The sequence below is a fragment of the Heptranchias perlo genome, chromosome 11 (genome assembly GCF_035084215.1).
Source record: "Heptranchias perlo isolate sHepPer1 chromosome 11, sHepPer1.hap1, whole genome shotgun sequence".
NCBI classification, from domain to species: Eukaryota; Metazoa; Chordata; class Chondrichthyes; order Hexanchiformes; family Hexanchidae; genus Heptranchias; species Heptranchias perlo.
Window position 1 is genome coordinate 2,813,133 of NC_090335.1, and position 24,561 is coordinate 2,837,693.

A 24,561-nucleotide genomic window follows, 5' to 3' on the forward strand; every position below is an offset into this window, starting at 1 on the left:
GTCTGGAATTTAACATGCCCACACTTTATAAGAACCAGAATTCAACAGGTCACTTAACCTCAATAACTCCAATTTTAATTCAGCAGTATCAGAATTAAACACACGACAAGACAGATACATTACACAAAGGAAGAAAACACACAAGACACAGTAAGAAGGGGGCGTGGCCCACAACACCAACAAAAAAAACACTGATCAAAGACAGGCTTTTTAAAGGGACAGTACACTTAAACAACACAACCTTTCTTTTTCAGGTCTCTGTCTTTTAAACATTTGTCTAGTCACTTAATTCTATCCATATTTTTTTTACAGTACTGTCTCCATAAAGCAATTAGTTCTTTGGCTGAGGTACCTCTGTTATTTTTCCAAATTAATTCCTGAGCCTTTTTTTGGCGGCATCTAAGTTTTATCACTAGTTCCTGTTTATATCCAATCACCAGGAACTTAAACCCTGACTACCCTCAGTGATATTAACCACTGACCTACCGCTTACAAGTTATTCCCTCAGTGATATTCGACCACTGACCTCCTCCTGCTATTTCTGTGTATTCGCCAGACTGACCTGAATCTTGTAAGGACGCCACACGAGTGTTAGCGATTGGACGATTCGTCATCAGACTGACGGATTGGAGGAAAACCGACATAGTAAATTAAGACTACTTACATCGGGGCGCCATTTCCTTCCTCCGTGTCTGAGACAATCCGCCTCTTACTCCGCGAACTCTCGGTGAACGACCGTTAAGATCCCACCGCTGCCACCAAATGACGATCCGGATTCTTTCCCCTCAGTCTGGTTCAGTAATAACTGAAGTCGAATACATTTTAAAGTTCAACACAACTTTAATAGCAGGGTTCTTAGTCTGCAGCATTGATTTGGACTCCTGATAGAGTCCCTCTATGCTGGCAGAGCAAGAACAAAAACATACAGAAATCCACACGTTTTTATACAGATGAATAGGGTTGGAACATACTTAACGAGGGTCAACACCAATCATAAGCCGGGCATAGGTTGCCATGCGAGGTTACATTATTTCCGGCCAATCATAAACAATCCATGTGCTGACCATGTTGCTGTTAGACATCAAAGGGGATACTTCCTCACTTTCCAACTTGGAATGTTCTTCCCTGTTCCTTCTGTTCCTTATCTCCCAACCTGGAATGTCTTTCAACTTTGGCTAAGCTCGTTACCTATATTGATCTGCCATAAACATGGAGACATTCAGACCAGTCCTTGAATCACATCAAAGACTCTACATTGCTAAGACCATGCAACCCTGCTGACTACGCAAACATATGGCCCAGCAGGAGGCCAGGCCACCTGTATCAATCTCAGTTACTAACTAATTAACCCTTTCTAACCATTTTGCATTCTGCTTCTTTGCCACGTAGGCATCTTAATATTTTACTAAAAACTGACCACGTAGGGATTCTCAGATGGAAGTGTGGAAACAATTGATAGCAGTGTCACTTCTCTCCCTCTCCGCTGTATTTTCCAGCCACAAGGGGAAATTACAAAGGTTTTAGTGGATTGTTAAAGCAATAAATATTTGTAATAACTGAGGTGCACCTCTGGTGAATCAAGAATCATAGAATCATAGAAAATGCACGGCACAGAAGGAGGCCATTCAGCCCATCGTGTCCGCGCCAGCTGAGAAATGAGCCACCCAGCCTAATCCCACTCTCCCGCATTTGATCCGTAGCCCTGTAGGTTACGGCTCTTCAGGTGCACATCCAGGTACTTTTTCAATGAGTTGAGGGTTTCTGCCTCTACCACCCTTTCAGGCAGTGAGTTCCAGACCCCCACCACCCTCTGGGTGAAAACATTCTCCTCATTTCCGCTCTAATCCTTCTACCAATTACTTTAAATCTATGCCCCCTAGTTATTGACCTCTCTGCTAAGGGAAATAGGTCCTTCCTATTCACTCTATCTAGGCCCCTCATAATTTTATACACCTCAATTAAATCATCCCACAGCCTCTTCTGTTCCAAGGAAAACAATCCCGGCCTATCCAATCTTTCCTCATAGCTAAAATTCTCCAGTCCTCCCAACATCCTTGTAAATCTCCTCTGTACCCTCTCTAGTGCAATCACATCCTTCCTGTAATGTTGCAACCAGAATTGTACACAGTACTCAAGCTGTGGCATAACTAGTGTTTTATACAGTTCCAGTATTACCTCCCTGCTTTTATATTCTATGCCTCGGCTAATAAAGGAAAGCATTCCATATGCCTTCTTAACCACCTTATCTATCAGTCCTGCTATCTTCAGGGATCTGTGGACATACATACATTTCCTCTACACCTCTCAGTATCCTCCCATTTATTGTGTACTCCCTTGCCTTGTTTGCTCTCCCCAAATGCATTACCTCACACTTCTCCGGATTGAACTCTATTTGCCACTTATCTGTCCACCTGACCAGTCCATTGATATCTTCCTGCAGTCTACAGCTTTCCTCCTCACTATCAACCACACGGCCTATCTTTGTGTCATCCACAAATTTCTTAATCATGCCCCATACGTTTAAGTCCAAATTGTTAATGTATACCACAAAAAGCAAGGGACCTATTACCGAGCCCTGCGGCACCCCACTGGAAACAGCCTTCCAGTCGCAAAAACACCCATCAAACATTACCCTTTGCTTCCCACCACTGAGCCAATTTTGGATCCAATTTGCCACTTTCCCTTGGATCCCATGGGCTTTTACTTTTTTGACCAGTCTGTCATATGGGACCTTGTCAAAAGCCTTGCTAAAATCCATGTAGACTACATCAATTGTGCTACCCTCATCGATCCTCCTTGTCACCTCCTTGAAAAATTCAATCAAGTTAGTCAGACACGACCTCCCCTTAACAAATCCACACTGACTGCCCTTGATTAGTCTGTGCCTTTCTCAGTGACAGTTTATCCTGTCCCTCAGAATTGATTCCAATAATTTGCCCACCACTGAGGTTAGGCTGACTGGCCTGTAATTACTCGGTCTATCCTTCGCTCCCTTTTTAAACAACGGTACAACGTTAGCAGTCCTCCAATCCTCCGGCACTACGCCTGTATCCAGTGAAGTTTGGAAAATGATGGTCAGAGCCTCCGCTATTTCCTCCCTTGCTTCTTTTAACAGCCTGGGATACATTTCATCCGGCCCTGGCGATTTATCTACTTTCAAAGATGCTAAACCCCTTAATACTTCCTCTCTCACTATGTTTATCCCATCCAATATTTCACACTCCTCCTCCTTAACTGTAATCTCTGCATTATCCCTCTCCTTTGTGAAGACAGACGTAAAGTATTAATTAAGAACCATACCCACATCTTCCACCTCCACACATAGTTTACCTTTTTGGTCTCTAATAGGCCCTACTCTTTCCTTAGTTATCCTCTTGCTTGAGAGAGAAGGAATGACCTAACCAATATCTCATTGTTCTTGGGCATAAGGAGAAGCCTTGGGAATACTGTCAAAACTTAGACAGTAATCACCAATGGGAGTTTTCAAACTTATATTAGAAACTAATGACACAATGGGGGAGATTTTGAGTTTGTGTGATTGTGTAAAACTGCTGATAGCGAATCAGCAGCCATTTTATATTGAGTTACATCGAGTTACATCGTGTCAGAAACAGGCCATTCGGTCCAACTGGTCCATGCCGGTGTTTATGCGCCATCTGAGCCTCCTCCCTCCCTACTTAATGTCACCCTATCAGCATATCCTTCTATTCCTTTCTCCCTCATGTATTTATCCAGCTTCCCCTTAAATACATCTATGTTATTCGCCTCAACTACTCCTTGTGGGAGCGAGTTCCACATTCTCACCACTCTCTGGGTAAAGAAGTTTCTCCTGAATTCCCTATTGGATTTATTAGTGACTATCTTATATTGATGACCCCTAGTTTTGGACTCCCCCACAAGTGGAAACATTTTCTCTACGTCTACCCTTTCAAACATCGTCATAATTTTAAAGACCTCTATCAGGTCATCCCTCAGCCTTTTCTTTTCTAGAGAAAAGAGCCCCAGCCTGTTTAGTCTTTCCTGATAAGGATATCCTCTCAATTCTGGTATCATCCTTGTGAATCTTTTTTGCACCTTCTCCAATGTCTTTATATCCTTTTTATGATATGGAGACATAGGGGGAAATTTTTTTTCAATAGAGCCTATTATTGGGTGCTAGTAGCGTGATCTGCTATTGGCCCGTACCCAATGGCCCCTGCGCAGGCAGGACAAGAACATCTTCTGGCCTCAGTACTTACCATCAATCGACATTGAATCCAGGCCTTGCACATCAATTCAATGCAACTTGCACTTTCCACCAGCAGGGCGAGCCCCAATCTCTTAAAGGGAGGCTGTCTCTTCAAATCTCTTAAAGGTAGCTGGTACCTGTTATTTGCTAAAAATAACAGTCTGCTGTCTGCACAAAGTCTGAACAGAGATCAGACATCGCACATGTAAAACACAGATGCACCTCCCGTCCCTATGTTTACACACCGATGAGTTATGTTAAAACATTGAATAAAGGTTGTGCACTATTAAATCCCACATCTTCCAATCTGCATGCCAGACCTCACCAATCTGCCAATCTGAGTTTGTACCAGGCCTGCGAGAGTGCGTGCACCAAGGTTCTCTGCTGATACACTAGAGGCATTGGTGCAAGAGGTGGACAGAAGGAGGGACATCCTATATCCGTGGGGGGGGGGGGGGTGCAAGAGGCCCTCCAGACATATATCCAAATGGCAGTGGGAGGCAGCGGGGGACGAAGTCAATGCCAGGCGCACAGCATCATGAACATGGATGCAGTGCAGGAAGAAGTTCAATGCTTTGACATGAGTGGTCAAGGTGAGTGAGGTCAACTGTCAAGTGGTGTCTCCCACCAACTGCACCACACACTACACCCCCATCACCCACATACCAATAAACTCTTTCCATCAGTACTCAACTCTTCCAATCAGATGCTTCCTCTCACCCTCACACATTACCTCTGTTGCAAGCCGCCCACCCACAACTCAAAGGCCACACCCACTGGCAGCTATTCCACCATGACAGACACGTTACTCAGATACATGGGTACGGTAGCATAGTGGTTATGTTACTGGATTAGTAATCCCGAGGCCTGGATTTATAGTCCAGAGTCATGAGTTCAAATCCTGTAACAGCAGCTGGGGAATTTAAATTCAATCAATTAATTAAATAAAATCTGGAATTAAAATACGAGTATCAGTAATGGTGGCCATGAAACTACCGGATTGTGGTAAAAACCCATCCGGTTCCTTTAGGGAAGGAAACCTGCCGTCCTTACCCAGTCCATATGTGACTCCAGACCAACAGCAATGTGGTTGATTCTTAATTGCCCTCTGAAATGGCCTAGCAAGCCACTCAGTTGTAAAATCTCGCTTAAAAAAAGTCAAATTAGAATAAAACCGGATGGACCACTAGGCACCAGACACGACCAGTCGACCCTGCAAAGTCCTCCTCACTAACATCTGGGGACTTGTGCCAAAATTGGGAGAGCTGTCCCACAGACGAGTCAAGCAACAGCCTGACATAGCCATACTCATAGAATCATACCTTTCAGCCAATGTCCCAGACTCTTCCATCACCATCCCTGGGTATATCCTCTCCCACCGGCAGGACAGACCCACCAGAGGTGGCGGTACAGTGATATACAGTCAGGAGGGAGTGGCCCTGGGAGTCCTCAACATTGACTCTGGACCGCATGAAATCTGATGGCATCAGGTCAAACATGGACAAGGAAACCACCTACCGCCCTCCCTCGGCTGATGAATCAGTCCAGTCCTCCTCCATGTTAAACGCCACTTGGAGGAAGCACTGAGGGTAGCAAGGGCACAGAATGTACTTTGGGTGGGGGACTATCAATGTCCATCACCAAGAGTGGCTCGGTAGCACCACTACTGACCGAGCTGGCCGAGTCCTGAAGGACACAGCTGCAAGACTGGGCCTGCGGCAGGTGGTGAGAGAACCAACACGAGGGAAAAACCTACTTGAACTCGTCCTCACCAATCTACCTGTCGCAAATGCATCTGTCCATGAGAGTATTGATAGGAGTGACCACCGCACAGTCCTCGTGGAGATGAAGTCCCGTCTTTGCACGGAGGACACCATCCAACGAGTTGTGTGGCACTACCACCGTGCTAAATGGGATAGATTCAGAACAGATCTAGCAGCTCAAAACTGGGCATCCATGAGGCGCTGTGGGCCATCAGCAGCAGCAGAATTGTATTCCAGCACAATCTGTAACCTCATGGCCCGGCATATTCCTCACTCTACCATTACCAACAAGCCAGGGGATCAACCCTGGTTCAATGAGGAGTGTAGAAGAGCATGCCAGGAGCAGCACCAGGCGTACCTAAAAATGAGGTGCCAACCTGGTGAAGCTACAACACAGGACTACATGCATTCTGAACAGCAGAAGCAACATGCTATAGACAGAGCTAAGCGATTCCACAACCAACGGATCAGATCAAAGCTTTGCAATCCTGCCACATCCAGTTGTGAATGGTGGTGGACAATTAAACAACTAACGGGAGGAGGAGGCTCTGCAAACATCCCCATCCTCAATGATGGCGGAGTCCAGCACGTGAGTGCAAAAGACAAGGCTCCCGATATCCCCACCATCACAGAAGCCAGTGTTCAGCTAATTCAATTCACTCCACATGATATCAAGAAACGGCTGGGTGCACTGGATACAGCAAAGGCTATGGGCCCCGACAACATCCCGGCTGTAGTGCTGAAGTCTTGTGCTCCAGAACTAGCCGCACCTCTAGCCAAGCTGTTCCAGCACAGATATAACACTGGCATCTACCTGACAATGTGGAACATTGCCCAGGTATGTCCTGTCCACAAAAAGCAGGATAAATCCAATCCAGCCAATTACCGCCCCATCAGTCTACTCTCAATCATCAGCAAAGTGATGGAAGGTGACGTCCACAGTGCTATCAAACGGCACTTACTCACCAATAACCTGCTCACCGATGCTCAGTTTGGGTTCCACTCGGCTCCAGACCTCATTACAGCCTTGGTCCAAACATGGACAAAAGAGCTGAATTCCAGAGGTGAGGTGAGAGTGACTGCCCTTGACATCAAGGCAGCATTTGACCGAGTGTGGCACCAAGGAGCCCTCGTAAAATTGAAGTCAATGGGAATCAGGGGGAAAACTCTCAAGTGGCTAGAGTCACACCTAGCACAAAGGGAGATGGTAGTGGTTTTTGGAGGCCAATCATCTCAGACCCAGGGCATTGCTGCAGGAGTTCCTCAGGGCAGTGTCCGAGGCCCAACCATCTTCAGCTGCTTCATCAATGACCTTCCCTCCATCATAAGGACAGAAATGGGGATGTTCGCTGATGATTGCACAGTGTTCAGTTCCATTCGCAACCCCTCAGATAATGAAGCAGTCTGTGCCTGCATGCAGCAAGGCTTGGACAACATCCAGGCTTGGGCTGATAAGTGGCAAGTAACATTTGCGCCAGGCAAGTGCCAGGCAATGACCATCTCCAACAAGAGAGAGACTAACCACCTCCCCTTGACATTCAACAGCATTACCATCACCGAATCCCCCACCATCAACATCCTGGGGGTCACCATTGACCAGAAATTTAACTGGACCAGCCACATAAATACTGTGGCTACACGAGCGGGTCAGAGGCTGGGTATTCTGCAGCGAGTGACTCATCTCCTGACTCCTCAAAGCCTTTCCACCATCTACAAGGCACATGTCAGGAGTGTGATGGAATACTCTCCACTTGCCTGGATGAGTGCAGCTCCAACAACACTCAACAATTTCGACACCATCCAGGACAAAGCAGCCTGCTTGATTGGCACCCCATCCACCACCTTAAACATTCACTCCCTTCACCACCGGCGCACTGTGGCTGCAGTGTGTACCATCCACAGGATGCACTGCAGCAACTCGCCAAGGCTTCTTCGACAGCACCTCCCAAAACTGCAACCTCTACCACCTAGAAGGACAAAGGCAACAGGCACATGGGAACAGCACCACCTGCACGTTCCCCTCCAAGCCACACACCATCCCGACTTGGAAATATATCGCCGTTCCTTCATCGTCGCTGGGACAAAATCCTGAAACTCCCTTCCTAACAGCACTGTGGGAGAACCTTCACCATACGGACTGCAGTGGTTCAAGAAGGCGGCTCACCACCACCTTCTTAAGGGCAATTAGAGATGGGCAATAAATGCTGGCCTTGCCAGCGATGCCCACATCCCATGAGCGAGTAAAAGAAAAGAGAAGCAAGCAAAGTGCGGGGGGGTGGGTGGCAGTATTGATTAAGGAAAATATTGCAGTGCTGGAGATAGAGGGTGTCCTGGAGGGGTCAAGGATAGAATCTATTTGGTTACAGTTAAGAAACAATAGAGGTGCCATTACACTACTGGGTGTATTCTATAGGACACCAACTAGTGGGAAGGACATAGCGGAGCAAATTTGCAGAGAAATTACAGAGAGGTGCAAGTACCATAGAGTAGTGATAATGGGGGACTTCAACTAATATAGACTGGGATAGTAAAAATATAATGGGCAAAGAGGGGAAGGAATCTTTGAAATGTGTTCAGGAAAACTTTCTTGACCAGTACATTTCTGGCCCAACGAGGAAGGAGGCATTGCTGGATCTGGTTCTGGGGAATGATGTGGGTCAAGTGGAGCAAGTGCCTGTGGGGAACATTTAGGGAACAGCGATCATATTATCATAAGGTTTAGATTAGTTATGAAAAAGGACAAGGAACAATCTAGAGTAAAAATACTCAATTGGAGGAGGGCCAATTTCAGTGGGATGAGAACGGATCTGGCCCGGGTAAATTGGAATCAAAGATTGGCAGGCAAAACTGTAATTGAACAGTGGGCGCCCTTTAAAGAGGAGATGGTTCAGGTACAGTCTAGGTACATTCCCACGGTGAGGAAAGGTAGGGCAACTAAAGCCAGAGCTCCCTGGATGACAAAAGAGATAGAGAGTAAGGTGAAATGGAAAAAAGGGGCATATGACAGATGTCAGGTTGATAATACAAGTGAGAACCAGGCAGAATATAGAAAGTTCAGAGGGGAAGTGAAAAAGGAAATAAGAGGGGCAAAGAGAGAGTATGAGAATAGACTGGCGACCAACATAAAAGGGAATCTCAAAGTCTTCTACAGGCATATAAAGAGTAAGAGGAGTGGTGGGGCTGATTAGGGACCAAAAAGGAGATCTACGCTTGGAAGCAGAGGGGATGGCTGAGGTACTAAATGAGTACTTTGTATCTGTCTTTACCAAGGAAGAAGATGCTGCCAGCGTCACAGTAAAAGAGGAGGTAGTTGAGATATTGGATGGGCTAAAAGTTGATCAACTCGAAAGGCTGGCTGTACTTAAGTAGGTAAGTCACCCGGTCCAGATGGGATGCATCCTAGGTTGCTGAGGGAAGTAAGGGTGGAAATTGCGGAGGTACTGGCCATAATCTTCCAAACATCCTTAGATATGGGGGTGGTGCCAGAGGACTGGAGAATTACAAATGTTACACCCTTGTTCAAAAAAGGGTGTAAGGATAAACCCAGCAACTACAGGCCAGTCAGTTTAACCTCAGTGGTGGGGAAACTTTTAGAAATGATAATCCGGGACAAAATTAGAAGTCACTTGGACAAGTGTGGATTGATTAGGGAAAGCCAGCACTGGTTTGTTAAAAGCAAATTGTGTTTAACTAACTTAATTGAGTTTTTTGAAGACATAACAGAGAGAGTTGATGAGGGCAATGCGTTTGATGTGGTGTATATGGACTTCCAAAAGGCATTTGATGAAGTATCACATAATAGGCTTGTCAGCAAAGTTGAAGCCCATGGAATAAAAGGGGCAGTGGCAGCATGGATAGGAAATTGGCTAAGTGACAGGAAACAGAGAGTAGTGGTGAACGGTTGTTTTTCGGACTGGAGGGAGGTGTACAGTGGTGTTCCCCGGGGGTCGGCACTGGGACCACTGCTTTTCCTGATAGATATTAATGACTTTGACTTGGGTGTACAGGGCACAATTTCAAAATTTGCAGTTGACACAAAACTTGGAAGGGTAGTGAACAGTGAGGAGGATAGTGATAGACTTCGAGAGGATATAGACAGGCTGGTGGAATGGGCGGACACATGGCAGATGAAATTTAACACAGAAGATTGTGAAGTGATACATTTTGGTAAGAATAAGGAGAGGCAATATAAACTAAAGGACACAATTCTAAAAGGGGTACAGGAACAGAGAGATCTGGGGGTATATGTACACAAATCATTGAAGGTGGCAGGACAGGTTGAGAAAGCGGTTAAAAAAGCATACGGGATCCTGGGCTTTATAAATAGAGGCATAGAGTACAAAAGCAAGGAGGTTATGTTGAACCTTTATAAAACACTGGTTCGACCACAACTGGAGTATTGTGTCCAGTTCTGGGCACCGCACTTTAGGAAGGATGTGAAGGCCTTGAGAGGGTGCAGAAGAGATTTACCAGAATGATTCCAGGAATGAGGGACTTCAGTTAAGTGGATAGACTGGAGGAGCTGGGATTGTTCTCCTTAGAGCAGAGACGGTTGAGAGGAGATTTGATAGAGGTATTCAAAATCATGAAGGGTCTAGACAGAGTAGATTGAGAGAAACTGTTCCCATTGGCAGAAGGGTCAAGAACCAGAGGGCATAGAATTAATGCAAAAGAACCAAAGGCGACATGAGAAAAAACTTTTTTACACAGCGAGTGGTTAGGATCCGGAATGCACTGCCCGAGGGGGTGATGGAGGCAGCTTCAATCATGGTTTACAAAAGGGATTTGGATAAGTACTTGAAAGGAAAAAATTTGCAGGGCTACGGTATTGGGCGGGGGAGTGGGACTAGCTGGATTGCTCTTGCATAGAGCCAGCACGGAATCATAAGAACATAAGAACATAAGAAATAGGAGCAGGAGTAGGCCAATCGGCCCCTCGAGCCTGCTCCGCCATTCAATAAGATCATGGCTGATCTGATCCTAACCTCAAATCTAAATTCATGTCCAATTTCCTGCCCACTCCCCGTAACCCCTAATTCCCTTTACTTCTAGGAAACTGTCTATTTCTGTTTTAAATTTATTTAATGATGTAGCTTCCACAGCTTCCTGGGCCAGCAAATTCCACAGACCTACTACCCTCTGAGTGAAGAAGTTTCTCCTCATCTCAGTTTTGAAAGAGCAGCCCCTTATTCTAAGATTATGCCCCCTAGTTCTAGTTTCACCCATCTTTGGGAACATCCTTACCGCATCCACCCGATCAAGCCCCTTCACAATCTTATATGTTTCAATAAGATCGCCTCTCATTCTTCTGAACTCCAATGAGTAGAGTCCCAATCTACTCAACCTCTCCTCATATGTCCACCCCCTCATCCCCGGGATTAACCGAGTGAACCTTCTTTGTACTGCCTCGAGAGCAAGTATGTCTTTTCTTAAGTATGGAGACCAAAACTGTATGCAGTATTCCAGGTGCGGTCTCACCAATACCTTATATAACTGCAAGGAATCTTACAACACCAGGTTATAGTCCAACAAATTTATTTTAAAATCACAAGCTTTCGGAATTTATCCCCTTCGTCTGGTGAATGAGTGAAAAGGTTCTCAAATCGCATATCTTATACTAGGCTGGGACAGCATCACACCAATCAAAAGGTGTCGTTGTTGTTCAAACAGGCCAGTCACGGAGAACAGCACGTCCCAGTACACTGGATATACATTGTGTCAATTATACAGACAGAGAGAAAGAGACTCAAATGGCAGAGAGAGAGTATTAAAAACAAATAACTTTTTTTTCCCCTTTTGCTGGTGGGGTTACGTGTAGCGTGACATGAACCCAAGATCCCGGTTGAGGCCGTCCTCATGGGTGCGGAACTTGGCTATCAACTTCTGCTCGACGATTTTGCGTTGTCGTGTGTCTCGAAGGCCGCCTTGGAGAACGCTTAGGACATTCAGCCACCGATCTTCGGGTAAGTGTTCTCCAAGGCGGCCTTCGAGACACACGACAACGCAAAATCGTCGAGCAGAAGTTGATCGCCAAGTTCCGCACCCATGAGGACGGCCTCAACCGGGATCTTGGGTTCATGTCACGCTACACGTAACCCCACCAGCGAAAAGGGAAAAAAAAAAGTTATGTTTTTAATATTCTCTCTCTCTCTGCCATTTGGGTTTCTTTCTGTCTGTCTGTGTAATTGACACAATGTATATCCAGTGTACTGGGACGTGCTGTTCTCCGTGACTGGCCTGTTTGAATAACAACGACACCTTTTGATTGGTGTGATGCTGTCCCAGCCTAGTATAAGATATGCAATTTGAGAACCTTTTCACTCATTCACCTGATGAAGGGGATAATCTCCGAAAGCTTGTGATTTTAAAATAAATTTGTTGGACTATAACCTGGTGTTGTAAGATTCCTTACATTTGTCCACCCCAGTCCATCACCGGCATCTCCACATCATGGCTATTATATAACTGCAGCAATACCTCCCTGTTTTTATATTCTATCCCCCGAGCAATAAAAGCCAACATTCCGTTGGCCGTCTTGATCACCTGCTGCACCTGCAAACTAACTTTTTGATTTTCTTACACTAGGACCCCCAGATCCCTTTGTACTGCAGTACTTTCCAGTTTCTCGCCATTAAGATAATAATTTGCTCTCCGATTTTTCCTGCCAAAGTGCATAACCTCACATTTTCCAATATTGTATTGCATCTGCCAAATCTCCGCCCACTCACCCAGCCTGTCTATATCCCCTTGTAGGTTTTTTATGTCCTCCTCACTCTCTACTTTCCCTCCCACCTTTGTATCATCTGCAAACTTTGATATGTTACACTCGGTCCCCTCCTTCAAATTGTTAAAATAGATTGTAAAGAGTTGGGGACCCAGCACCGACCCCTGTGGAACACCACTGGCTACTGGTTGCCAGTCCGAGAATGAACCATTTATCCCAACTCTCTGCTTCCTGTTAGATAACCAATCCTCCACCCATGCCAGAATATTACCCCCAATCCAGTGATTCTTTATCTTGAGCAATAATCTTTTATGTGGCACCTTGTCGAATGCCTTCTGGAAGTCCAAATACACTATGTCCACTGGTTCCCCTTTATCCACCCTGTACGTTAAATCCTCAAAGAACTCAAGCAAATTTGTCAGACATGACTTCCCCTTCGTAAAGCCATGCTGACTTTGTCCTATTAAATTATGTTTATCCAAATGTTCTGCTACTGTCTCCTTAATAATAGACTCCAAAATTTTACCCACCACAGATGTTAGGCTAACTGGTCTATAATTTCCAGCCTTCTGCCTACTACCCTTTTTAAATAAGGGTGTTACATTAGCAGTTTTCCAATCTGCCGGGACCTTTGCCGAGTCCAGAGAATTTTGGAAAATTATTACCAAAGCATCCACAATCCCTACTGCCACTTCCCTCAAGACCCTAGGATGTAAGCCATCAGGTCCAGGGGATTTATCCGCCTTGAGTCCCATTAATTTACTGAGTACCAATTCCTTAGTGATTTTAATTGTATTTAGCTCCTCCCCCCCTCGAGTCCCCTGTTTGTCCAGTGTTGGGATATTCTTAGTGTCCTCTACCGTAAAGACTGAAACAAAATATTTGTTCAGCATTTTTGCCATCTTCATGTTTCCCACCATTAATTTCCCGGTCTCATCCTCTAAAGGACTTACGTTTGCCTTAGCCACCCTTTTTCTTTTTATATAACTGTAGAAACTCTTGCTATCTGTTTTTATATTTTTTGCTAATTTATTTTCATAATCTATCTTCCCTTTCTTAATCAATCCTTTCGTTACTTTTTGCTGTCTTTTGAAGACTTCCCAATCTTCTATCCTCCCACTAAGTTTGGCTACCTTATATGTCCGTGTTTTTAGTCGGATACTATCCTTAATTTCTTTACTTAGCCACGGATGGCTGTCATTTCTTTTACAACCTTTTTTCCTCAGTGAAATATATATTTTTTGAAAGTTGTAAAATAACTCCTTAAATGAACACCACTGTTCATGTACCATCTTACCCTTTAAACTATTTTCCCAGTCCACTTTAATCAATTCTGCTCTCATACCATCATCGTCTCCTTTATTCAAGCTCAGTACGCTTGTTTGAGAACCAACCTTCTCACCCTCTAATTGGATATGGAATTTAACCATGTTATGGTCACTCATTCCAAGGGGATCCTTAACTAGGACATTATTAATTAATCCTGGCTCATTACACAGGACCAGGTCCAAGGTTGCTTGCCCCCTTGTAGGTTCAGTTACATACTGCTCAAGAAATCCATCCCTAATACACTCAATAAACTCTTCCTCAAGGCTACCCTGTCCAATTTGATTTGTCCAGTTAACATGATAGTTAAAACCCCAATAATTATAGCTGTTCCCTTATTACATGCCCCGACTATTTCCTGATTAATACTTCTTCCTGCAGAGTTGCAACTATTAGGAGGCCTATATACTACGCCCACGAGTGTTTTTTTCCCCTTAGTATTCCTTATCTCTACCCAAACTGTTTCATTATCCTGATCCTTTGTCCCAATATCTTTTCTCTGTATTGCAGTGATTCCTTCCCTTATTAACATAGCCACCCCACCTCCCCTTCCTTCCTGCCTGTCCTTCCTGATTGTTAAATACCCTGGCATATTTAATTCCCAGTCGTTGTCACCCTGAAGCCATGTTTCTGTAATGGCCACAAGATCATACCCATACGTCGTTATTTGTGCCATTAACTCGTCCATTTTGTTACGAATGCTACGTGCATTCAGATAAAGAACTTTCAAATATGTTTTGTGACACTTAGTTCCTGCTTTTTCCTTTTTTAACACTTTACCTTTTACTCCATACCTTCTGTCCCTTCCTGGTACGCTTTCCTCTGTCTCCCTGCTCAGGTTCCCAACCCCCTGCCACAGCTTTGATGCTGGGTTAATCGCCTTACGCCTTCTAGTTTTCATTTTATCTGTCGTGCCTAAAGTACCTAAAGTGCCTAAAGTACACTTTCTTTCCGCTGCTCTATGCTTTTCCCTTTCACTTGTTTTTGAACAACTGTTTGTACTATTTGTATTGTAGATTTCCCCTGGGTCTTCCCTTCTCTTGCTGCTCTCAACTTTATTCCCTTCTGACTCCCCGCTCAGGTTCCCATGAGCCGAATGGCCTCCTTCTGTGCTGTAGCCGTTCTATGATTCTGTGATTCTAATTTTACAAATGTTCACTACCAGCAGGAACCTTGTCCCCGGGCCACACATATCAAGAAATCACAGGCACACTGCCCATGATCTTTCATCCTTTCATTTAATGGATTTAAAATGGTGCACAGTACATCCTCAACTTCATGTAGAGTGTGTGGGCAATGTGTGCCCCAAATGTAAACCCCCATATTTACATGAACCGCAAAGGCTTCCATTCTCTAAATGTACAGCTCCCAGCGGGGAGCGTTGCCCACACACTCGACATGGGTACATGGAGCAATGTGTGAGTAGGTTCAGGTGAGTATTTCTACTTATCGACAATAACTAAAGTAAAAAGAAAGGGAAGGTCTGCAGGTCTTATAGGAAGTAGCGTTTATTTTTTAGTGAATCAAGGTCCCTAGTGTAGTTAACATTCTCTAAATTAAGAACAATTTAAAGGAGTAAACTCCTTAAAGGGAGTGGTAAGTAGTTTTTCTTTCCTTTTTTTTCTCTTGACATTGTAGTTGTTGTTAAGCTAACTTAAGGGCTAAGTCATGGCAGGAGATCCCAGAGCCGTGTCATGTTCCTCTTGTGGGATGTGGGAATTCAGGGCTCCTTCCTGTATCCCTGATTCCTTCACCTGCGGGAAGTGTGTCCAGCTGCAGCTATTGTTTGACCGCTTGACGGCTCTGGAGCTGCGGATGGACTCACTTTGGAGCATCCGCGATGCTGAGGAAGTCGTGGATAGCACGTTCAGTGAGTTGGTCACACCGCAGATAAAAATTACTGAGGGAGATAGTGAATGGGTGACCAACAGACAGAGGAAGGGTAGGAAGGCAGTGCAGGGGGCTCCTGCGGTCATCTCCCTCCAAAACAGGTATACCGTTTTGGATACTGTTGGGGGAGATGGCTCACCAGGGGAAGGTGACAGTGGCCAGGTTCATGGCACCGTGGCTGGCTCTGCTGCACAGGAGAGCAGGAAAAAGAGTGGCAGAGCTATAGTGATCGGGGACTCGATTGTAAGGGGAATAGACAGGCGTTTCTGCGGACGCAACCGAGACTCCAGGATGGTCTGTTGCCTCCCTGGTGCAAGGGTCAAGGATGTCTCGGAGCGGCTGCAGGACATTCTGGAGGGGGAGGGTGAACAGCCAGTTGTCGTGGTGCATATAGGCACCAACGATATAGGTAAAAAACAGGATGAGGTCCTACAAGCTGAATTTAGGGAGTTAGGAGTTAAACTAAAGAGTAGGACCTCAAAGGTAGTAATCTCAGGATTGCTACCAGTGCCACAGGTTAGTCAGAGTAGGAATGACAGGATAGCTAAGATGAATACGTGGCTTGAGAGATGGTGCAAGAGGGAGGGATTCAAATTCCTGGGCCATTGGAACCGGTTCTGGGGGAGGTGGGACCAGTACAAATTGGACGGTCTGCATCTGGGCAGGACTGGAACCAATGACCTAGGGGGAGTGTTTGCTAGTGCTGTTGGGGAGGGTTTAAACTAATGTGGCAGGGGGATGGGAACCGATGCAGGAAGTCAGTGGGAAATAAAGTGGTAACAGAAACAAAAGGCAGTAAGGGAGAGTGTACAGAACATGACCGGACAGATGGTCTGAGAAAGCAGGGCAAAGACCAAGGGAAGTCTAGATTAAACTGCATTTATTTCAATGCAAGAAGTCTGATGGGCAAGGCAGATGAACTCAGGGCATGGATGGGTACATGGGACTGGGATGTTATAGCTATTACTGAAACATGGCTAAGGGAGGGGCAGGACTGGCAGCTCAATGTTCCAGGGTACAGATGCTATAGGAAAGATAGAGCAGGAGGTAAGAGAGGAGGGGGAGTTGCGTTCTTGATTAGGGAGAACATCACGGCAGTAGTGAGAGGGGATATATCCGAGGGTTCGCCCACTGAGTCTATATGGGTAGAACTGAAAAATAAGAAGGGAGAGATTACTTTGATAGGATTGTACTACAGACCCCCAAATAGTCAACGGGAAATTGAGGAGCAAATATGTAAGGAGATTACAGACAGCTGCAAGAAAAATAGGGTGGTAATAGTAGGGGACTTTAACTTTCCCAACATTGACTGGGACAGCCATAGCATTAGGGGCTTGGATGGAGAGAAATTTGTTGAGTGTATTCAGGAGGAATTTCTCATTCAGTATGTGGATGGCCCGACTAGAGAGGGGGCAAAACTTGACCTCCTCTTGGGAAATAAGGAAGGGCAGGTGACAGAAGTGTTAGTGAGGGATCACTTTGGGACCAGTGATCATAATTCCATTAGTTTTAAGATAGCTATGGAGAAGGATAGGTCTGGCCCAAAAGTTAAAATTCTAAATTGGGGAAAGGCCAATTTTGATGGTATTAGACAGGAACTTTCAGAAGTTGATTGGGAGAGTCTGTTGGCAGGCAAAGGGACGTCTGGTAAGTGGGAGGCTTTCAAAAGTGTGTTAACCAGGGTTCAGGGTAAGCACATTCCTTATAAAGTGAAGGGCAAGGCTGGTAGAAGTAGGGAACCTTGGATGACTCGGGAGATTGAGGCACTAGTCAAAAAGAAGAAGGAGGCATATGACATGCATAGGCAGCTGGGATCAAGTGGATCCCTTGAAGAGTATAGAGATTGCCGGAGTAGAGTTAAGAGAGAAATCAGGAGGGCAAAAAGGGGATATGAGATTGCTTTGGCAGATCAGGCAAAGGTGAATCCAAAGAGCTTCTACAAATACATAAAGGGCAAAAGGGGAACTAGGGAGAGAGTAGGGCCTCTTAAGGATCAACAAGGTCATCTAAGTGCGGAACCACAAGAGATGGGTGAGATCCTGAATGAATATTTCACATCGGTATTTACGGTTGAGAAAGGCATGGATGTTAGGGAACTTGGGGAAATAAATAGTGATGTCTTGAGGAGTGTACATATTATAGAGAGGGAGGTGCTGGAAGTCTTAACGCGCATCAAGGTAGATAAATCTCCGGGACCTGATGAAATGTATCCCAGGACGTTATGGGAGGTTAGGGAGGAAATTGCGGGTCCCCTAGCAGAGATATTTGAATCATCCACCGCTACAGGTGAGGTGCCTGAAGATTGGAGGGTAGCAAATGTTGTGCCTTTGTTTAAGAAGGGCGGCAGGGAAAAGCCTGGGAATTACAGACCAGTGAGCCTGACATCTGTAGTGGGTAAGTTGTTTGAGGGTATTCTGAGGGACAGGATCTACAGGCATTTGGAGAGGCAGGGACTAATTAGGAACAGTCAGCATGGTTTTGTGAGTGGAAAATCATGTCTCACGAATTTGATTGAGTTTTTTGAAGGGGTAACCAAGAAGATAGATGAGGGCTGTGCAGTAGACGTGGTCTACATGGACTTCAGCAAAGCATTTGACAAGGTACCGCATGGTAGGTTGTTACATAAGGTTAAATCTCATGGGATCCAAGGTGAGGTAGCCAATTGGATACAAAATTGGCTTGACGACAGAAGACAGAGGGTGGTTGTAGAGGGTTGTTTTTCAAACTGGATGCCTGTGTCCAGCGGTGTGCCTCAGGGATCGGTGCTGGGTCCGCTGTTATTTGTTATTTATATTAATGATTTGGATGAGAATTTAGGAGGCATGGTTAGTAAGTTTGCAGATGACACCAAGATTGGTGGCATTGTGGACAGTGAAGAAGGTTATCTAGGATTGCAACGGGATCTTGATAAATTGGCAGATGGAGTTTAATTTAGATAAATGTGAGGTGATGCATTTTGGTAGATCGAATCGGGCCAGGACCAACTCCGTTAATGGTAGGGCGTTGGGGAGAGTTATAGAACAAAGAGATCTGGGAGTACAGATTCATAGCTCCTTGAAAGTGGAGTCACAGGTGGATAGGGTGGTGAAGAAGGCATTCAGCATGCTTGGTTTCATTGGTCAGAACATTGAATGCAGGAGTTGGGATGTCTTGTTGAAGTTGTACAGGGCATTGGTGAGGCCACACTTGGAGTACTGTGTACAGTTCTGGTCACCCTATTATAGAAAGGATATTATTAAACTAGAAAGAGTGCAGAAAAGATTTACTAGGGTGCTACCGGGACTTGATGGTTTGACTTACAGGGAGAGGTTAGACAGACTGGGACTTTTTTCCCTGGAGAGTAGGAGGTTAAGGGGTGATCTTATAGAAGTCTATAAATAATGAGGGGCATAGATAAGGTCGATAGTCAAAATCTTTTCCCAAAGGTAGGGGAGTCTATAACGAGGGGGCACAGATTTAAGGTGAGAGGGGAGAGATACAAAAGGGTCCAGAGGGGCAATTTTTTCACTCAAAGGGTGGTGAGTGTCTGGAACGAGCTGCCAGAGGCAGTAGTAGAGGCGGGTACAATTTTGTCTTTTAAAAAGCATTTGGACAGTTACATGGGTAAGATGGGTATCGAGGGATATGGGCCAAGTGCAGGCAATTGGGACTAGCTTAGTGGTATAAACTGGGCGACATGGACATGTTGGGCCGAAGGGCCTGTTTCCATGTTGTAACTTCTATGATTCTATGATTCTATACAATCAATAGCTGACAACCTTGAGCAATCAGGTAATTCTGAACAATCGAATGGACCTCATAGGGTACGGGAGCATACTGGTTGTGTTACTGGACTCGTAATCCAGAGGCCGAGACTAATAATCCAGAGTCGTGAATTTAAATTCAATTAATTAAATAAAAATCTGGAATAAAAAAAGCTAGTATCAGTAATGATGGCCATGAATCTACCGGATTGTTGTAAAAACCCATCTGGTTCACTAATGTCCTTTAGGGAAGGAAACCTGCCGTCCTTACCCGGTCTGGGCCAATATGTGACTCCAGACCCACAGCAATGTGGTTGATTCTTAATTGCCCTCTGAAATGGCCCAGCAAGCTACTCCGTTGTAAAATCTCGCTACAAAATATCATAATAAGAATAAAACCGGACGGACCACCCGGCATCGGACCACTAGGCACCGGACACGACAACGGCAAAACACCAAGCCCAGGCGACCCTTCAAAGTCCTCCTCACTAACACCTGGGGACTTGTGCCAAAATTGGGAGAGCTGTCCCACAGACTAGTCAAGCAACAGCCTGACATAGCCATACTCACAGAATCATACCTTTCAGCCAATGTCCCAGACTCTTCCATCACCATCCCTGGGTATGTCCTGTCTCACCGACAGGACAGACCCACCAGAGGTGGTGGTACAGTGATATACAGTCAGGAGGGAGTGGCCCTGGGAGTCCTCAACATTGACTCTGGACCCCATGAAATCTCATGGCATCAGGTCAAACATGGGCAAGGAAACCTCCTGCTGATTACCACCTACCGCCCTCCCTCAGATGATGAATCAGTCCTCCTCCATGTTGAGCACCACTTGGAGGAAGCACTGAGGGTAGCAAGGGCACAGAATGTACTCTGGGTGGGGGACTTCAATGTCCATCACCAAGAGTGGCTCGGTAGCACCATTACTGACCGAGCTGGCCGAGTCCTGAAGGACATAGCTGCCAGACTGGGCCTGCGGCAGGTGGTGAGCGAACCAACACGAGGGAAAAACTTACTTGACCTTGTCCTCACCAATCTACCTGTCGCAAATGCATCTGTCCATGACAGTATTGGTGGGAGTGACCACCGCACAGTCCTCGTGGAGACGAAGTCCCGTCTTCGCACTGAGGACACCATCCAACGTGTTGTGTGGCACTACCACCGTGCTAAATGTGATAGATTAAGAACAGATCTAGCAGCTCAAAACTGGGCATCCATGAGGCGCTGTGGGCCATCAGCAGCAGCAGAATTGTATTCCAGCACAATCTGTAACCTCATGGCCCGGCATATTCCTCACTCTACCATTACCACCAAGCCAGGGGATCAACCCTGGTTCAATGAGAAGTACAGAAGAGCATGCCAGGAGCAGCACCAGGCGTACATAAAAATGAGGTGCCAACCTGGTGAAGCTACAACTCAGGATGACATGCATGCTAAACAGCAAAAGCAACATGCTATAGACAGAGCTGAGCGATTCCACAACCAACAGATCAGATCAAAGCTCTGCAGGCCTGCCACATCCAGTCGTGAATGGTGGTGGACAATTAAACAACTAATTGGAGGAGGAGGCTCTGTAAACAACCCCATCCTCAATGATGGCGGAGTCCAGCATGTGAGTGCAAAAGACAAGGCAACCATCTTCAGCCAGAAGTGCCGAGTGGATGATCCATCTCGGCCTCCTCCCGATATCCCCACCTTCTCAGAAACCAGTCTTCAGCCATTTCGATTCACTCCACGTGATATCAAGAAACGGCTGAGTGCACTGGATACAGCAAAGGCTATGGGCCCCGACAACATCCTGGCTGTAGTGCTGAAGACTTGTGCTCCAGAACTAGCTGCGCCTCTAGCCAAACTGTTCCAGTACAGCTCCAACACTGGCATCCACCTGACAATGTGGAAAATTGCCCAGGTATGTCCTGTCCACAAAAAGCAGGACAAATCCAATCCGGCCAATTACTGCCCCATCAGTCTACTCTCAATCATCAGCAAAGTGATGGAAGGTGTCATCGACAGTGCTATCAAGCGGCACTGACTCACCAATAACCTGCTCACCGATGCTCAGTTTGGGTTCCGCCAGGACCACTCGGCTCCAGACCTCATTACAGCCTTGGTCCAAACATGGACAAAAGAGCTGAATTCCAGAGGTGAGATGAGAGTAACTGCCCTTGACATCAAGGCAGCATTTGACCGAGTGTGGCACAAAGGAGCCCCAGTAAAATTGAAGTCAATGGGAATCAGGGGGAAAACTCTCCAGTGGCTGGAGTCATACCTAGCACACAGGAAGATGGTAGTGGTTGTTGGGGGCCAATCATCTCAGCCCCAGGACATTGCTGCAGGAGTTCCTCAGGGCAGTGTCCTAGGCCCAACCATCTTCAGCTGCTTCATCAATGACCTTCCCTCCATCATAAGGTCAGACATGGGGATGTTCGTTGATGATTTCACAGTGTTCAGTTCCATTCGCAACCCCTCAGATAATGAAGCAGTCCGAGCCTGCATGCAGCAAGACCTGGACAACATCCAGGCTTGGGCTCATAAGTGGCAAGTAACATTTGTGCCAGACAGGTGCCAGGCAATGACTGTCTCCAACAAGAGAGAATCTAACCACCTTCCCTTGACATTCAACGGCATTACCATCGCCGAATCCCCCACCATCAACATCCTGGGGGTCACCATCGACCAGAAACTTAACTGGACCAGCCACATAAATACTGTGGCTACAAGAGCAGGTCAGAGGCTGGGTATTCTGCAGCGAGTGACTCACCTCCTGACTCCCCAAAGCCTTTCCACCATCTACAAGGCACAAGTCAGGAGTGTGATGGAATACTCTCCACTTGCCTGGATGAGTGCAGCTCCAACAGCACTCAAGAAGCTCGACACCATCCAGGACAAAGCAGCCCGCTTGGTTGGCACCCCATCCACCACCCTAAACATTCACTCCCTTCATCACCGCCGCACTGTACTGCAATGTGTACCATCCACAGGATGCACTGCAGCAACTCACCATGGCTTCTTCAACAGCACCTCCCAAACCCATCACCTTTACCACCCAGAAGGACAAGGGCAGCAGACACATGGGAACAACACCACCTGCACGTTCCCCTCCAAGTCACACACCATCCCGACTTGGAAATATATCGCCGTTCCTTCATCGTCCCTGGGTCAAAATCCTGGAACTCCCTACCTAACAGCACTGTGGGAGAACCTTCACCACATGGACTGCAGTGGTTCAAGAAGGCAGCTCACCACCACCTTCTCAAGGGCAATTAGGGATGGGCAATAAATGCCGGCCTCGCCAGCGACGCCCACATCCCATGAACGAATTAAAAAAAAGAATGGACCTATAATCTCTGGAGTTTTGAAGAATGAGAGGTGATCTCATTGAAACATATAAGATTCTAAGGGGTAGATGCTGAGAGGCTGTTTCCTCTGGCTAGAGAGTCCAGAACTCCGGGGGCATGTTCTCAGGATAAGGGGTTGGCCATTTAAGACCGAGGTGAGGAGGAATTTCTTTACTCAGAGGGCTGTGAATCTTTGGAATTCTCTACCCCAGAGGGCTTTAGATGCTGAGTCATTGATTTTATTCAAGGCTGAGATAGATAGATTTTTGGACTCCAGGGGAATCAAGGGATATAGAATCATAGAATCATAGAAAGGTTACATCACGGAAGGAGGCCATTTGGCCCATCGAATCTGTGCCGGCACTCTGCAAGAGAAAGCCAGCTCGTCCCACTCCCCCACCCTATCCCCGTAGCCCTACAGATTTTTTTCCTTTCAAGTATTTATCCAGTTCCCTTTTGAAGGCCATGATTGAATCTACCTCCACCACCCCTTCGGACAGTGCATTCCAGATCATAACTACTTGCTGTGTAAAAAAGTTTTTGCTCATGTCAACTTTGGTCATTTTGCCAATCAATTAAATCTAAGTCCTCTGGTTCTTGACCCTTCCGCCAATGGGAACAGTTTCTCTCTATCTACTCTGCCTCGACCCTTCATGATTTTGAACACCTCTATCAAATCTCCTCTCAACCTTCTCTGTTCCAAGGGGAACAACTCCAGCTTCTCCAGTCTATCCACGTTATTAAAGTCCCTCATCCCTGGAATTATTCTATTAAATCGCTTCTGCACCCTCTCTAAGGCCTTTACATCTTTCCTAAAGTGCGGTGCCCAGAACTGGACACAATACTCCAGTTGTGGTCGAACCAGTGTTTTATAAAGGTTCATCATAACTTCCATACTTTTGTATTCTATGCCTCTATTTATAAAGCCCAGGATCCCGTATGCTTTTTTAACCGATTTCTCAACCTGCCCTGCCACCTTCAGTGATTTGTGTGCATCTACCCCCAGATCTCTCTGTTCCTGTACCCCTTTTAGAATTATTCCCTCTAGTTTATATTGCCTCTCCTCATTCTTCCTACTGAAATGTATCACTTCGCATTTTTCTGCATTAAATTTCATCTGCCAGCAGCCTGACTATATCCTCTTGAAGTCTATCACTATCCTCCTCACTGTTCACTACACTTCCAAGTTTCGTGTCATCTGCAGATTTGGAAATTGTGCCCTGTACACCCAAGTCCAAGTCATTAATGTATATCAAGAAAAGCAGTGGTCCCAGCACCGACCCCTGGGGAACACCATTGTACACCTCCCTCCAGTCCGAAAAACAACCGTTCACCACTACTCTCTGTTTCCTGTCACTTAGCCAATTCTGTATCCATGCTGCTACTGCCCCGTGGGCTTCAATCTTGATGACAATCCTGTTATGCGTCTTTTGAAAGTCCATGTACACCACATCAATTGCATTGCCCTGATTAACCATCTCTGTTACCTCATCAAAAATTTTTATCATAGTTAGTTAACCATGATTTGCCTTTAACAAATCCG